The sequence below is a fragment of the Meles meles genome, chromosome 13 (assembly GCF_922984935.1).
Source record: "Meles meles chromosome 13, mMelMel3.1 paternal haplotype, whole genome shotgun sequence".
Taxonomy (NCBI): domain Eukaryota; kingdom Metazoa; phylum Chordata; class Mammalia; order Carnivora; family Mustelidae; genus Meles; species Meles meles.
In genome coordinates this window covers 13,340,801-13,357,178 of record NC_060078.1, presented here as the reverse complement: position 1 = coordinate 13,357,178, position 16,378 = coordinate 13,340,801, and the positions used below count along the sequence as shown (strand labels likewise).

Here is a 16,378-nt window from a genome sequence, read left to right as displayed (position 1 = left end):
GTCCTGGCTGCCAGGATGAAAACTTCCAGGCAGGTGAACCGATCCATGTTCTCTGAACCCCAGACATTTTATAAGAACACAGACTGTCTTGTGCTGAAATCCAAACAAACAAGATTCATGAAAAGTGCTTCCAGGCAGCATTTTTAGTGCTTCCTTTAAAATACAAACGGACAAATAAGAATTAGCAGACGTCTGAAGAAACTCTCTGATAAATATGAAAGCCGGAGATTAAAACAAAACAGAACACAGAAGACACAGACCAAGTAGGGAAGTACAATGTTAAGAAAAACTAAGGTTCATATCCTCAAACGGGTACAATGAACAAAATGGCACACACATAAAAAGGCATTCAGAGAATTTTAAAAAGAAAGCTCTTTGTGAATTCATGGTAAATACGAAAAATTCGCTATATAGTAAGTTAGAATAAAATCTCTCAGAAAAAAAGACAAAGAGAACTGAAAAAAAAGGTAAAAACATCAAACACGGAAGCTAGGAAGTTCCATATGTGAGTATTAGAAGTTCAGGAGGGCACAAGAGAAATCAGATTTCTTGGAACTTAAGGGGATGTGACCAGCCAGATGGAAAGTGTTTGTCAAATGTCCAAGAAGCATGGCTGAAAATACAAGATATGTTCCTGCTATTACTATTCTGTATTAACAAATTATGTGAGGGGCCCTGGGTGGCTCAGTTGGTTACACGACAGACTCTTGATCTCAGTCAGCTCAAGTCTTAACCTCAGGGTCGTGAGTTCAACCCGAGTTGGGCTCTGCGCTGGGCGTGGAGCCTACTTAAAAAAAAAAAAATCATTCTAAAGGAAAAAGGGGAGCAAGCCTGGTCATACTTCCTTCCATCTATTCCCATCTGCACCTGCCTTCCAGTCTCCACCCTCCATCCCCAGCCAGAAGAGACCCCGAACACTTCAAGCACAAAGACCGCATTCTTGGGGTGGAGGGCAGTAGGATATGCAACCCCAAGATCGGCTGCCTTGGCAGAAGGTTCATCTTCAGGTGAAGGCAATCGAGAGGAAGCAGAGACAAGGAATGCTCTCTGCTCTTCTCGCAGCTGTCCGGAAGCTGGACACAAATTTGTAAAATTCTCCCCACCCCTCCACCAGGAACAGCAGACGTGAATCGGGAGACAACTTGGGACTCAGCCCAGAGGAATCCACATAATGAAACCTGTATTTCTTTTTCCCGTGTAATTTGCCTTCTCACGTTTGCTGCCCTGGATAAGCTCCAAGTCTTAGAGCCTCTGTCTTGCCTCTACTCAGAAAATTCAATGTTCTTTTGTTAAGATGCTGTATTCACCCAGGTTCTTACCATTCTTTCCAGTCATTCATCCCTAAGTGCTCCCGTGTCCACCCCGTAACACTTTCATAAACTCGTTTGCCTTTCTCTAGTTAATCTGTGTTTTGTCAGTCTAATTTATGGGGCCCCTGCCAAAGAACCTGAGATGGTTAGAAGAAAAAGGGATTTCTTCCCTCCCTGTGATATCTATGAATGGAATTGTTACTGCATTTTTAGTCACACTCCTGTAATGGGCCATGGTGCCTCTTTAATACTATATAAATGCCCGGAATAAAAGCACCGTAAGATTCTGATACATTTCATAGGCAGTAACCATTTTCCCAAGATTTTCTAAGTTCAGATTTCAAATATATTGTTCCCTTGTCTCACACACCATGAAAATGTCCTGGAAGGCTTACTACTTCAGTTCCTAAACTGCTTCTCTCCCAGAATGCTTCTGCCGCCCAGAAGGGGTTAGAAAGTCTTACTTAGATGTGCGCTGATAATCTGACTCAGAAGTATGGCCATTTTAACTTATTTTTTTTTTAAGATTTTATTTGTTTATAAGAGAGGGAGAGAATGCACAAGCAGGCAGAGGCAGAGAGAGAAGCAGGCTCCCTGATGAGCAAGGAGCCCGATGCGGGACTCGATCCCAAGACACGGGGATCATGACCTGAGCCGAGGCAGCGGCTTAACCGACTGAGCCACCCAGGCATCCCTGGCCATTTTTTTAATAATCAGTGGGGGCTCTAGAAGACCCACGCCTAACAGTAAGACTCAACTAATTTGAAGTATACCTTTAGTGTTTAAATTGGGGACTGCTCAGTTTCAGCTCAGGCTGAAAGGACACATCACAGTTTCCTGATTAATCCAAAATAAAAAATCTTATCTGTAATGGAGGTTTTTGTTTTGTTTGTACAGTCCCCTGAGGATTAGAAAAACCACGGAACTCAAAACTCTTCCATTTCAGTGAGAAAAGTCTATGCAATCTTTTCTAAACTTAAACTTACAGAAATAAATCTAAGTCATCGAGGTAAAAGGAAAGCTAATTTAGGGAACATGACCCCGGAGCATAACACTGCGTTCCAAAATTAGCAACGAGTCATAGGTCCAGATAGGAGAAATCAAGTTCAAGTCTATTTCCCAAAATAAATTTCTAATACTTCCGTGGACAGGGAGAGGAGTGCAAACTATTTTCAGACTACAGAGCATCCCAAGGGGTACATTCGAGTTTGATGGCGTTTCCACGTACGTGCGCTGGGCAGCCTTTCCCGTGAGGACACTGCCCACATGCCTGCCATATTCACCCACAAAATGCTCCCCTGCCTGGCTCAGGCCCTGGACCCCATGTGGTTCCCTGGAAGTCAACAGAATCAAGGATCCTGAGAAAGCAAGTGTGGGTCTCCTTTAACTTTATTCCCATGCTCAGAAAAAGATGCATGAAGCACTCCCCCCAACCAAAGCTAAACCAGCTCTTAAAGAGTGAATCTCCATCAGTGCATCAACTTCTCTCCGGTCACCATTGCCCATGACCTCTTGATTCTAACTATCTGCTAATTTCTCAAACTTCCAGGACCCCCGTCAGTGAGCTGCTTTATTTTTTAAATTAAAAATGATTTTTCATTTAAGGATAGCTGACACACAAAGTTACATTAGTTTCAGGCATACAACATAGAGGTTTAACTGCTCTGTAGTTATGCTATACCGTGCACTTCTCCATTAATGGACCAGTGGCTCCTAGCACCAAAGTTCGGCTGGAAAGGGGCCTCAGAGACAGCTATGGACCAGATAGAATACCACCAGGGGGCAGCAGAGAGTCCACGAACTCATACACCCAGGCACCCTTCCCAAGCAGTAAAGGATCTGGGAGACATCCTCCAACAGAGATTCCACACCCAAGCAATACAAGGAGGCAATCCAATTGCAAGAACTAGAACCTCTCTGTCCTCCAACCCCCCGACTGACGTTCCTTCCACCAGACCCATCTGATTCTAACGTGCATCTGGAGACCGTGCCATCAACAATGTGGCGGCGTCCAGTTCTAGGAAACCATACTGTAAATCAGAGCCATCCCACACCTCACCCAACAAGACAACCGCTTAGACATTTATTCTTGTTCTATACAACAACTTAATAAGCTCTATTCTCTGGCTACTGTAACCTCATGCAACAAAATTAGAACCTTGCACACGATACCCCATATCAATGACAACAGCTGAACTGTAAAAACACTGTGTAAAATCACCTACGTTGTAAACTGGTTAGCAAGAGGCGTGGTTAAAAAAAACAAAAAACAAAACAAAACAAAACAAAAAAAACCAGAAGATCTGAAAAAGCACAGCGAAGGCTGTAGTTCATGCGGTGAAATACAAGTTTTTTAAAAAAACAAACCACGGAGGACAGCTGACGCACAACGCGGCATGAGTTTCAGGTGTATGACACAGTGACTCGACCTCTTCATGTGGGACGTTGCACTCAACTCCAGTGCAGCTCCCGTCCGTCAGCTCAGGTCACTACTCAGTACCAGTGACTGTTCTGTGCCGACCCCTTCATGCCTGTGGCGCATTCATTCGGTACTGGAGGTCTGTACCGCCCAGCCCCCTTCACCTCTTTCGTCTGTGCCCCAACTGTTTGCTCTCTGTTCAAATATGTTCTTTACTCTCAACAAGCTTCGAACGTCTATCCCTGTGCTGTGTCATGGTGAAGAACATTGTGAATGGGTCATGAAGTGTCCTCTCAAGTTCACATGCATTTATGAAGTCTCTAACACTAACACAAACATGACACCAAGTACGAACCACGGCATTGGGCAAACCACCATGAAAACACTCCGCAAACGCTTCACAAATGAAAACACCGGGCAAAACATTTTTTATCTGTCCCAGATTGCAAGTACAAAGAACTCCTAAAAAATCAGTTAAGGAAAAGACTTTAAACAAAGATTACAAGTAGGCCAATCACACACGCACAACCAACCAACAAATGTGGAGGAAAAAAAAAATTCAATCTCACCAAAGAAAAACAATCACAGCTACTGAGCTGCCAAAGATGAAAAAGGGCCATAATTAAAACAAAAAACAAAACAAAACAAAACTCTCCAGCATCTGCACATTCTGTCAATCCCACCTCTGAAGTATCCTGAACCCATTCACATCTCCCTCCTTCCACACAACCACTGTGGCTCCATGCCACACCTCAGGGGAATTCCTGCCTCCACCTCCTCTGCTCACCTCCCACCCAAACTCCCAACTGCATTCTCCATAAGGGGGCAACAAGAATTTCTTAAACTCTGTGACTCCCATCTTTGAAATCCTGCAGTGCTTCCCACCACTCTGAGAATAAAACCCATGCTCAACTGTTACATAGCTTACGAGACCCTTCCTGCCCTTGTTCGGCCAAGTGCTGCCCCCACACACTTTAATTACGGGAGTCTGCTTCTAGTTCCTGACGGCCTCAGGACCTTTTAACAGTCACTGCAACCCGGAACCCGGTCACCTTTTCCCTCACTCACCTTCCGGGCCTCCACTCCTACATGATCTCTTCTGACAACCCTCTGTGATCATCCCCTGACCCACATCATCTCCCTCAGCGAGTGTCTTTCTGTCCTACCACCATGGAAGCTCTGTGAAGGAAGGTCCGTTGTATTTTTCCGCTACTGTATCCCAGGAGCTAGCCCTGTGCTTGGCACGCAATAGAAATCTCTGCTCCATGAATGAAAAAAATAAATACTGGAGAAGGAAGGCAGTTGCCAGTATCTGACTCTAAGAACACTGGTCTTAAATCCAGATTCTTCACAGTGTGACAATAAGTAGATTATGCTCTTGAAAACTCTTTTTTTCCCCACCTATAAAAAGAGAATAAATCCATAAAATACATCATCAAAAAAATTCATTAAGAAATAAATAACCTCTTAAAAAGAAATACAGCTAGGATTTTCAGATGGGAAAACATACATCCTTTAATATACCGCTTTTTCCTTTAGTAGGAAAAGATAATGACACCTAGCCATACAGACTTAAGAACTTAAGCATGCAAACGCGCAAAAGGAATCTGCCATCCAATTGTTATGCTTAAGGAGAAGGTTCAAAGAGGTAGCTCAGTTTTTATTCTTTGCCACAGGCAAAGTAAAAAGAAAATCCAGAGTTAATGACACAAAATGTAAAAACTGAAGGTAATCAGAGAAAATTTATAATTTCATCTTTACACAATGAATTAGAGTAAAAATACTACTTCCCCTCCGAATTATAAACACAGTCATTTCCCACCTAAAATGAAGCCCTTCCTTTTTTTTCAAAGTGACCAAAATCCCCCTAGGGAGGATGCTGGGTCAGGCTGGTAAGAGTGTCGCAGTGGGGGACACAATACCACTGTGGGCAACAGGACACCTTACAGGCGTTTCCCAGTGGCTTCAGAAAGAGCGAGAACGAGGTTCTTTATGGATGGACTGTTTGTTCATCTGAAGGCGCAGCTGAGGCCTGGCTGGGGCAGGACAGGAGAATCAGGCAGACCCAAGCGACAGGATGGTGAGATGGCCTGTCGCTAAGCACCCCTCGCCTAACAGAGCCTGGCCGCTGGAACAGAACTGCAGGCGTCGGTCCTACGCTGTGCTTTTTTAATGCCCAGATCATGGAATGCTCACTTCCACCCCCAAATTCTGCATGCGTTAACAACCTAAACCATTTGACAAAATGTCAGTATCACGTCCAACGAGAACATTATGTTTTCATAACCTGAAAAGGGGGGGGCGCCTGGGTGGCTCAGTGGGTTAAAGCCTCTACATGAAAAGGGGGCCCGGCTCATTAAAAGCATTTCACCGTCCTTTCAAATGAGCTAAAGATGCAAACTGTGGGATCAAACCATTTAACTTCCAAATGTCACAGGTTATTTCGGCATACAAGAGAAACAAGGAGCAAGGGAAACTATGGATTTCATTTGTAAAGGACAAAACAGCAGTCGTGAAGATCGAAACTGGAAAATGACTAAGAACAGCAATTGTACCCTATATTTGGGGGGAAAGAATCTCTTGATAAGGAGGGTATTTAGCAACTAAAAGAGCCAAAAGCGGCTTTCCAAATTATTTCTGAAAACTACATTCTTACCATAAAGTAACAGGGGCAGTCCCGCGGGTGGCCATACCATTTCTGCATCATGTTCCACGTCTATGTTGGGGGAATCAAGTTACACACAGAACGTAAAGTCCTCATCTAAAATAAGCCCTGCTTGCGCAGACCTCGGGCACGTTCCAGAGACTCCCTGTCCGTAAAGGGGACTTGGTCAGCGTTCAGAGAGCAGATGACCCACGCACCCTGGCAAGGGCGACGGGCAGAGCAACCACTCTGAAGACGCGTGCTCAAATTCACCTTCTATTTATACTCCTAATGAGCTTTTCTCTTCGGTATAAACAGAGCCACACTAAGAGCTAAGGACTGAAAATTATCCATATCTCGAAGAGCCAAGTCACATCATGAGAATAAAACCATTTACTAAAAAGCACATACTAAGCACTGAACAGTGTCTGGGACACTCTGGGAGCCCCAGGAACACACACTACGCTCCTGCCCAGCGAGGTTCCTCTGGCCCCAACAATAAACACTTGTTCAGCGAGTGAGCACATGGAACCATGACTAGTACCTCGTGTATCCGCACTTACTCGGATACCTTACTCGACCCTGGTGACGGTCACCACCACGAAGGAGCAGCAAACCCGTGTCCACAAGAACGGCAGAATGAGCCACTGAACCCAGAGTTACTTTGTTATTCCCTGAATGAGTAAGAGAGTTTTGTTTCTACAACTCCCCGCTGTCCCGGGCAGCCATTCTTAAAAAGCTGTATCTCCCACAGTGAGAACCGATGATCTGGGTAGAGGGATGCGGAGAACACGATAGGTAGGATGAATGGAACCGAAAGTACCAAGAGTGTGGAACAGGAGATAAATACAAGGAATACATGTAAGGTTCAGCACGAGCAGAAATAATCAGAGACCAGGGAAGACTGTCGCAACCTTCATGTATGGCAATGCGACATTCGTTACCAAATCCACATCCTACTTGTTGTCGCAGGAATTCCGTTCCTGAGAATCTGGTTTACAGATATATTAACAAGCCGAGACGTTGGTTCAGAAGCATTCACTGCAGCCGTGAGGGCAGAGCAGAAGCGTCGAAACCGCCTTCATCGTGATCTGGATAAATCAATGTGGGACCTCCTCACCACGGGCCACATGGTTATCGGAAGACGAGGTGCACCTGTGGTCGCCAGCGTGTCTGTGACACGAAGTGTGGATTATTCTCATCCTGAAATGCATCTGGGGGGCGCCTGGGGGCCTCTGTCGGTTGAGCGTCCGACTCCTGACCTCAGCTCAGGTCTTGATCTCAGGGTCCTGAGTTCAAGCCCCACTCTGGGCTCCATGTGGGGCATGGAGCCTACGTAAAATAAATAAATTAATAAATGAAATAAATAAATGAAATGAAATGAATATGTATTTTGCTGTATAGACGTACATGCACGTGTACAAGCATAAAAAGTCTACAAGTACACATAGAGGCTATGGGACAGTGGGGCTGGAAACTGGAGTGGGGGGGTGGCGTCACTTGCCTGTATGGGATTTCTATGCAATAATCATGTACCACTCTGTGCTTAAAAAAATAAACATGACAGAGAGTACGAGAGGAAAAGGAGAAAGAATGAGGGAAGGGAGGAAAGATTACTGAAGAATTCTCAAGTCCAGCCAGTCCCAGACTTCACCCTCCCTGGCCACTGCCTCGTCATGGGGCTTCAGGTCCCCTGCGTCTTTGGAAACCCATCCAACCCCGCTGGCAGCGGAAACTCTGGTCAGGATGAAAGGAAAACGGAGCAGCCCCTGGCCCAGTCCCGGCAGGCTCTGCTAACCCACCCGTCCCAGAGCTGAGCTGCCTCAGAGCAGAAGACAGACCTTCTCTCCTTAGATCCTCTGAACTCCTGAGGTCAAAACTACTAGACATACCAATCTGTGCCTTTTGTATTGGGCGACATTTACATGGTGGTAAGCTTGGGAAATAAGAGCTGAGATTACATTTAATTGATTTTTGACCTGTGGGTCTCAGCCGGCCCCAGTCCATCTCTGGGAAGAGTCCTCAGGTACAACAAGAAACCAACCAATGGAATCAGTACCCTTAATGAGCAACTCTACACTGTGATGAATGGTCTTCCGGGAAAGCCTGCGAGGATATGGAAAGACACACGTGATACTGTGTGCTGCTGATTTCAAGCAAGCTTCTGTGCGGTCTATGTACAGCTCAGTCGTGGTTTTGTGATGTCTGTATCACAGATCTACACGACCGGAAAATGAGAGTTTGGGTGTACACTCATGACAGTTACTCCCAGCAACTTAACCCTCCCACTTTCCTTCTTCTAGCTCAAAATTTCGTATCATGAACACTTAATATTTTTCTCACAAAAGACTGTAAAAACAAATTGCTGTTTGAAAGGTGGATACCCTCCCCCAACACACACACACACACACACACACACATATATACATCCCATCTCCCACCCCACCCTCCCCCAAAATCCCAACACACCCCCTTATCTTCTGTTATCATCGGACCACCGCAAGCTGCCAGACTGGCTTGAGCGGACAAGGTCTAAGTTACAGCAAAACCAGCCCCCAAGATTGTTCTGGTCTCACAGACTCCCCAGGCCTGGCACCTGGGCTTCATTTTTATGAGCTGCCAGTTCCATCACAGGACCACGGGAATCACATGCCGGTATCAACAGCACCACCGTATGCCGGCTGAAGCAGGCTCGGCACAGAGCAACAGAGCGACCTGCTTCCGGTCGTTCCCAGAAACACCAAACACGTGCAAATCAAAACAGCAAAGGTCAAGGTCTTCAGAAGTGGGTTATTAACTTCAGCAGGAGTTACACACAAAGTACTATGGCTTCTTACCAAGAACGAAGAAAGTGCTTTCTAAAAAAGCAAAATAAAGAAAAATGAATGCTTATAGCTTTTATTTGCAGGTACTTTATAAGCTATAAAATTATCTGATTCTCTCAGCAAATATTCTGGCTAAGTTTATTTACCAGGGAGGACATGGAGGCTCAGGAAGGGGTTCCAGGTTAGATCTTTGTACCATAGTTTTAATACCATTTTATCAAGGAATTATCCAGAATTTCTCATTGAGTTGAGATGAACAGAGCCAATAATCCACCTCTTCCTTTTATTAAAAGGACTTTTGTTGCAATTCTAGTGTATCAGGATTTTAAAAATTCATACAGGATTTTCTTTCAAACTTGTATCCTCATGTTTGGCCTGAGGGTTTAGAACAATCCTGTTTTTTAAATTATTTATTTATTTATTTAAAGATTTTATTTATTTATTTGGCAGACAGAGATCACAAGTAGGCAGAGAGGCAGGCAGAGAGAGAGAGAGAGAGGAGGAAGCAGGCTCCCCGCTGAGCAGAGAGCCCGCTGAGCAGAGAGCCCGATGTGGTGCTCGATCCCAGGACCCTGGGATCATGACCTGAGCCGAAAGCAGAGGCTTAACCCACTGAGCCACCCAGGCACCCCAATCCTGTTTTTTTTGTTTTAACCATGTTTTTTTCAAACCATCAATCTTTTAATAAAGCAAGACAGAAGGATGGTTTTTTTCTTGTGTCATTTGAATTAAACGGTGTAAACATCACACGTGTAACCGTGCCAACTCTGCAAGAAAAATCTGGAAGAACACCAAGAAGAGAGAGGAACGCAGTATATGTAATTTGGAGAAACAGGATATAGAAAGTACTTGAAAAAAGATCACAACAGCCTTATAATGAACAGTTTCCACTATCCTTGGTAAAAATTACATAACTTTACTTAGACTGTGCTTCATGTGATTTTTAAAAATTGTCTTAAATATAAAATTCTCTTAATACTGTTTCATATACACACAAAACATATACACACATATATACATATAAAATTCTGTATTATTAATGTGCACTACTTTTTTCTCAACAGGCACACATACTCTCTTCTGACTGGAGTGTGGTCACGGCTGCTGTCTCTCACACACACACTTAAACTTGAAGCAGCCACAGACCTGGTGCTTCCAGTGGGCGCCGGAATGTCCCGGAGCAGGTCTGAAGTCTCCCTCTGTCCTTTGCTAATAACAGCTACCTTCTGTGTGATGTTGGGCAGGTTACCGAACATTTAAGTTTCTTGTTTCCTCAACTCTAAAATGAGAATAAATACTATCGATCACAGGTGGCTAAAATAAGTAATTTTTTTTGCCTTTTTGTTTCAAACAATGTGAAATTTAGGGAAAAGTTGCAGTAACAGCACAGAAAACGGAGGTATACGCTTCGCCCAGTCTCCTTTCTGTGAACTGAGATGGCCGGAGTGCAGCTGTCAACACCAGGAAATGAACGCTGTCGTGCTCTCAGTGACTGAGAGACGGACCTTGTTTACATTTCCCCCGTGTCCCTGCAGTGTCCCCTCTCCTCAGTCTCCCCCGACATGTGGTCCGTCCTCAATCAGCCCTCGCACTTCCGGGCCTTGACCCCACGGCCCGCAGGAGGTACCCCGAAGGGCGTCTCTCCTATGCTCTCTCCAGGTCAGCTTGAGGTTGTGCATTCTGGGCAAGGACACCTCAGAAGCGATGCTGTATCCTCTTCAGGGCATCGCAGGATGGGCCCATGACGTCCCCATGTCTTACTACTAGTAATGCTCACAGGTGGTGACCTCGGAGAACTGTTGACAAGCCGCGGTTCTAGCACACCAATGGCGACTACAACCACGAGGAGGGTCGGGCTAAGAACACAGATTCTGGAATCAGGTGGATGGGCCTTCTTGTGCCCACTCCACCAGCTCCTGCCACGTCTCCATGAGTGGGTTGAACTCCCCCACCTTCCCTGGGCGCACAGTAGAGCCGATACCACCTGTGAAGTTGTCACAAGCCCATCACAAGGTTCTGAAGAAGACAGAAGGAGAAACACAGGTAAAGCACTCAGTGCCTGGAAAGTCTCGAATGTTCCATCAAAAGGCGAGTCTGGGGCACTGCGGGGGGAGGGGGGTGCTGGGGGGGGTGGAGCCAGCAGCTCATCTCCCCTGCAGCAGGCTGCAGCCGGCTGGGCCCTGTGGCTGTGGGAGTGAAAATCTATGATGAGACAATCCCCCTTTTAGAAGACAAATGGAATCCCAAAGGAACCAGAAAATAAACTTCAAACGAATCCTGAGGGATCTGGGTATGCAAGCTGACACCTGAAACACTTCTCAGTCAGAGCCTATGAAGAATCGTAAAACCAATCACTGCACCATGGCCTCAGCCTCGGAAAGCCACGTCCAACCTACGAACAGGTGAGAGTAACAAGAGACACACTTGTACGCAGGACAGACGGTATGACGTCCTGTGTCTTAGCTGTTAATTGCCAAAGTATCAGAGCAACGCGTGTGTTCTCGGAGCAAACCCGTCCGACAGACACCAACGCTTGGGCTGCCAGGGGCCCTGGTGACCTCTAAATGACTTTGAAGAGCCCTGAATGTTCAGAAGGCAGTTTAAGCCAAGAACTGAGCAGGACCAAGAATCCAAGGCCATGGGCGCCTGGGTGTGGCTCAGCCAGCTGAGCGTCTGACTTTTTATTTCGGCTCAGGTCATGATCTCAAGCCCCACGCCAGGCTCTGCAGTGGGCATCGAGCCTGCTTAAGACTCTTTCTCCCTTGCCCCCTACCCTGACTCGCACACTCTATCTAAACAAAAAGGAAAAAAAAACTCCAAGGCCCTTCCTTAGCACACTTCTGCTGCGCATGTGAGAGTGAAGGTCAGTGACTTGCTTTCTCACTTCTTGCTCCCACCTCCTGGCAAGGAAGAGCTGAGAACAGCTAAGGACTCTGAGTTACTAGGACCTAAGCTTTTTACAGACATGCTCAGTGAAAGCAAAGCAATCCTATGAAAAGGAGTAAGAATCCCTATGGACACGACCAAGGCCTGAGACGTGAGCTGCGGTGCTCGAGGTCACTCGCCAGAGCAGGATTCCACAGTGGGCTCCACTCAGGAGTGTGATTCCACTTCAGTCTGATTCCACTCAGGGGTGTGTGGCCCCAAGGGAGGATGCCTCCTCTCTCTTTGCCTAACTGTCCGCCTACTTGTGATCTCTGTCTCTGTGTCAAATAAATAAATAAAATCTTTAAAAAACAAAAGGAACCGGAAATCCAATGTTTGCACCAAGTTCGTACGGGAGTGGAGTGGAGGCACGTCCACACATTGTCTCTACTGGATCAAAGACCTCTAGTTCCCAGGAAAAATTCCAGGCATGTTAGGCTCAAATGAATTCCATCACCAAGGTAACCTGTGCACCAAGGTCAAAGTGGCAGCGATCATGGTCAGGGTTTGGTCGGAGCCAAGGAGAGAGGTCATGGGAGGAAACCGAGGTCACGGGGGCAAGACCGTGATGGCAGGAATCTGCTCCAGAAAGGGGTGTGCTTGCACCCCTGGCCCTTCCCCAAGCCCCTCCAGCATTTGGTCCACTGTTCTGTGCATTTCTCCAACATCTGCCACAGCAGTGTCCAAGAGCAAAGAAAAAGCCATGCTCCTGTTTCACAACAGGTTCCCAAGCAACTCAAATCCCTCCGACACAGGGCCAGGAGACCCGAGAATGAACGTCAAGTCGGTTGAGTACTGACCGGGGCAGAGTTCAGCACCTCTCCTCACCCAGGGCTCTGCAGTCGGGCCTGATGAGACAAACCACAGGGAAACGTCTCAAAACCAGGCAACGCTGCCCAAAAGAGATTCGACTGCACGGTTATGTCGACAGCATTCTGCCCCGGGAACTACAGAAATAAAACAAGATCTAGCTGTGCTCCCCAAGGGCATCTTAGGGTTCAAGGGCCATTGTTTCTGTAAGGTTTTCATTACTCAACACCAGTCACCAGGACTTCGGTTTGGATCTACAACATCTTAAGGAAAGGCCTCGCCTTCCACTTAGCCCCACCAGCCAAGGAGGCGCAGTCATACCTCTGGGTTCTCCCAGGAACTTCATGCCATCGAGGCTGTCCTCCTCAGGGTCCCTGACGGCCAGCCCCCCCACCCCCGAGCGCTGCGCAAAGGGCGCAGCTGCCAGACACGTTCATCTTTACAGCATCAGCAGGGGCACAGTCCAAAAGTTATTTCAGGAACAAGAGAAAGAAGAGTCAACAGACAAAAAGTAAATAACTGGATAAAAGACATGAGAACAAAGTGTTGGAGCAACACGATAGGATGCCTGAGACTGACTTTGAAATACCGCCTTCCCCGCCCCGGAACCACAGGCACAGAGAGTGGACAGCCATCAACACCGGGTGATAAGGATAAGGAGGTCATTTTACTCCTCACTCCACGTCCTTAAAAATTGTTTTGAAAAACTGCGGCAAGAACGTGGTTTTTTAAGCTCGAATTTAGTAGAAACACAGTTTGTTTTTAAAATAATATATGGATATGCACAAAACCAGAAAGTACCAGAAAAAAAGAAGAAAAATAAACGCACCTACCAATTTCTGTGGCGCGGTGGGATAAAACCAAAGGGTAAGTCAGCGGATTCCGCACCCGCACGGGCGGAGCGCCGCGGCTCCCAGCACACAGACCTGTCCTGCAAGCCTCACGCATTCACCACCAGTTACGGGAGCCAACACGTCTTGACAGCACTTACCTTTCTCGGGGGAGAATACGATGATTTGACACACGTACACGTAGTAAAACCAGCACCTCTTTGAGCAGCTGCCCTTATGCACGACATTCCCTGAACGAAGTGCAGCCTGACCCAGACAGTGCACTAAGTGTCACCCACCCGTCACCCCGCACTCAGGTGGGCCTTTGTCCCCCAGCTCTTTGCTCAGAGAATGAGGACATATGTCCGGTTCCTCTACCAGAAGATCCAGGGCTCGTCCACCAGAGAAGAGAAAGGCAAAAGGATCAGACGCTGCTGGGGAAGACTGCGCCCCAGGAGACGGATGACGGGAACCAGAGGAAGCCCAAACCACGCCTGGCATGGATCGGGAAGATGCCCACGGAAGCTTCAGTCGTACGGTCCACTCCCTCACTAGCTCCGTCTTTCCAGCACTGCAGGCGGACGCGAGTCAGGAATCTCCGAGAAACACCACCACAGCCGACAGGGAGCCAGGCTAAGCAAGGAGACTCTGTTCTAGAAACTCCACTTGATAAAAGTACTGAGTTCCGAGATCAATGACTCAGGACAGCGCCACAGACCTTTTCTGACAGATGTCCCTCAATGAGACAAAAACATTCTCTTGGCAGAATGGTTTTCTGTCAGTATGGACACCCAGGAGCGCCGGGCAAGCAGCACAGCCCCTGAGGGTTCGGCAGGTGAGCCATAAAGGTCCAACCCCCAAGCCAAGGGGATTCTTTCGCTCTTACGACCTCAGGACACTGGTCATCCTACGCTCCCAGAGCATGGTACTGATCACCCGAAAGTTCAGACTCCTGACCTTTGTCACCTGAGTCACACATCCTCTCTACACGGACACTACAAAAACAGGGGGAAAACTGCCATATCAGCCAATCCTTGGGCCGAAGGGTAAAGCTGGTACATCCCCTTCTCATTACCTGTCCACTCTCCGCTTTTTTTTTTTTTTTTAAGATTTCATTTATTTATTTGACAGAATCACAAGTAGGCAGAGAGGCAGGCAGAGAGAGGGGGAGAAGTAGGCTCCCTGCGGAGCAGAGAGCCCAATGCGGGGCTCGATCCCAGGACTCTGGGATCATGACCCGAGCTGAAGGCAGAGGCTTTAACCCACTGAGCCACCCAGGCACCCCCTCTCTCAGCTTTTAAGAGAAACTTTTCTTTTCTTTTTTTTTTTTTTTTAATTTAAACTCAATGAGCCAACGTATAGTACACATCATTAGTTTCAGATGCAGAGATCAATAATTCATCAGTTGCATATAACAGCCAGTGCTCATCACATCAGGAGACTTCCCCCACCCTCTTCCCTCCAGCAACTCTCAGTTTGTTTCCCACACTGAGGCGTCTCTCATGGCTCCCCATTCAGCTTTCCCTCCCTACCCCTGGGGTCCTCTGCGCTGGTTCTTAAATTCTACACAGGAGTGAAACTGTAAGACAGTTATCTTTCTCTCATTGCCTTATCTCATTCAGGATCATCCCCTCCAGGGTCCATCTGTGTTGATGGAAAGGCTGACAGCTGAGCGACACCCCACCGGATAAATGCACCACGTAAGAGAAGCTCTTCTTCCAAACTGACCAGTCCCTGCCTGACGGATGATGCCAGTCCTAGGAGGTTTCCCATTCTACTTTGGACCAGGAGTCCCTGACCCCAATCTGGAACTGGTCTGAACCTCAAGATCCAAGTGCTGGAACCTATAGAGTCTGAGCGCCCATCTCAGGAATCCTACAGTAACACGCCCATCACAGTCTACGGGAATTCTTCCTTCCAGGAAGATGAGTCAGGGACAGCCACACAGTGACAAGGGCACAGTGCTGAGTCCCACCTGACGCCTCAGACGATGTTTTTTTTGTTCTGGACCACAGTTTATGACTCACGACAGGGCGGAATTTGTCCAGACTCAATCAAGAATCACAGCCACTAGCCAGCTCGTGTTGCCGCTGGGTTATCCATTAACTGTCCAACTGTGGGTTTTCTCAGAAGCTATGGTCTTTGATTAGGTCTGGACAAATTCAGGGGCCAGGCACTAGGAAAGGGACATCCAAGTAAATCTGAGGTTATGTGAAAATAAACATGCAACAGCAAAAAATGCCCATTCTTTAGAGCTAATCCCTGCTTCTCATTTAGGTCATGTCTAACTTAGTGCAAGGGCAGGAAAGCGAATCAAGTTGGACTCCAGCATTCAGGCTGGGAGAGCCAATGCTGCTGTGTTCTAGGCTTTTGCTTTTCCTTCAACGCCAAAGCGGTTCGCAAGTAATAACTGGTACGAGCCTCTCCTGCATGACAAGAACAGTAACTGAAGTTAACGGCTAGCTCTTAAAGGAAGTCAAGTAATGAACCACATTAACAAATCCCTGTATGGACTAATGACACTTCATGAACTAATGACTGTAGGCAGAACAATGCTGTCGCCAGCGTGGACGCCCGCCAGCTTTCACAGCACGGGGGTGGGGGGGGGCAGCAGC

At 47.0% G+C, this 16,378-nt stretch overlaps 1 protein-coding gene across 14 annotated transcripts in view; it reads right to left on the bottom strand.

Moving 5' to 3' along the window:
- The window catches only part of SGMS1 (sphingomyelin synthase 1), a 261,758-nt gene that overhangs the window by 46,179 nt on the left and 199,201 nt on the right, over nt 1–16,378 (bottom strand). Inside the window, exon 8 of one of the 14 annotated variants that reach the window (XM_046028070.1) lies at nt 10,345–10,477. The exons of 9 other annotated variants lie outside the window; for them this stretch is intronic. The gene's annotated coding sequence lies outside the window, so the exon portion shown is untranslated. 4 more of the 14 variants (XM_046028080.1, XM_046028079.1, XM_046028081.1 and 1 more) reach the window with 4 other exon arrangements.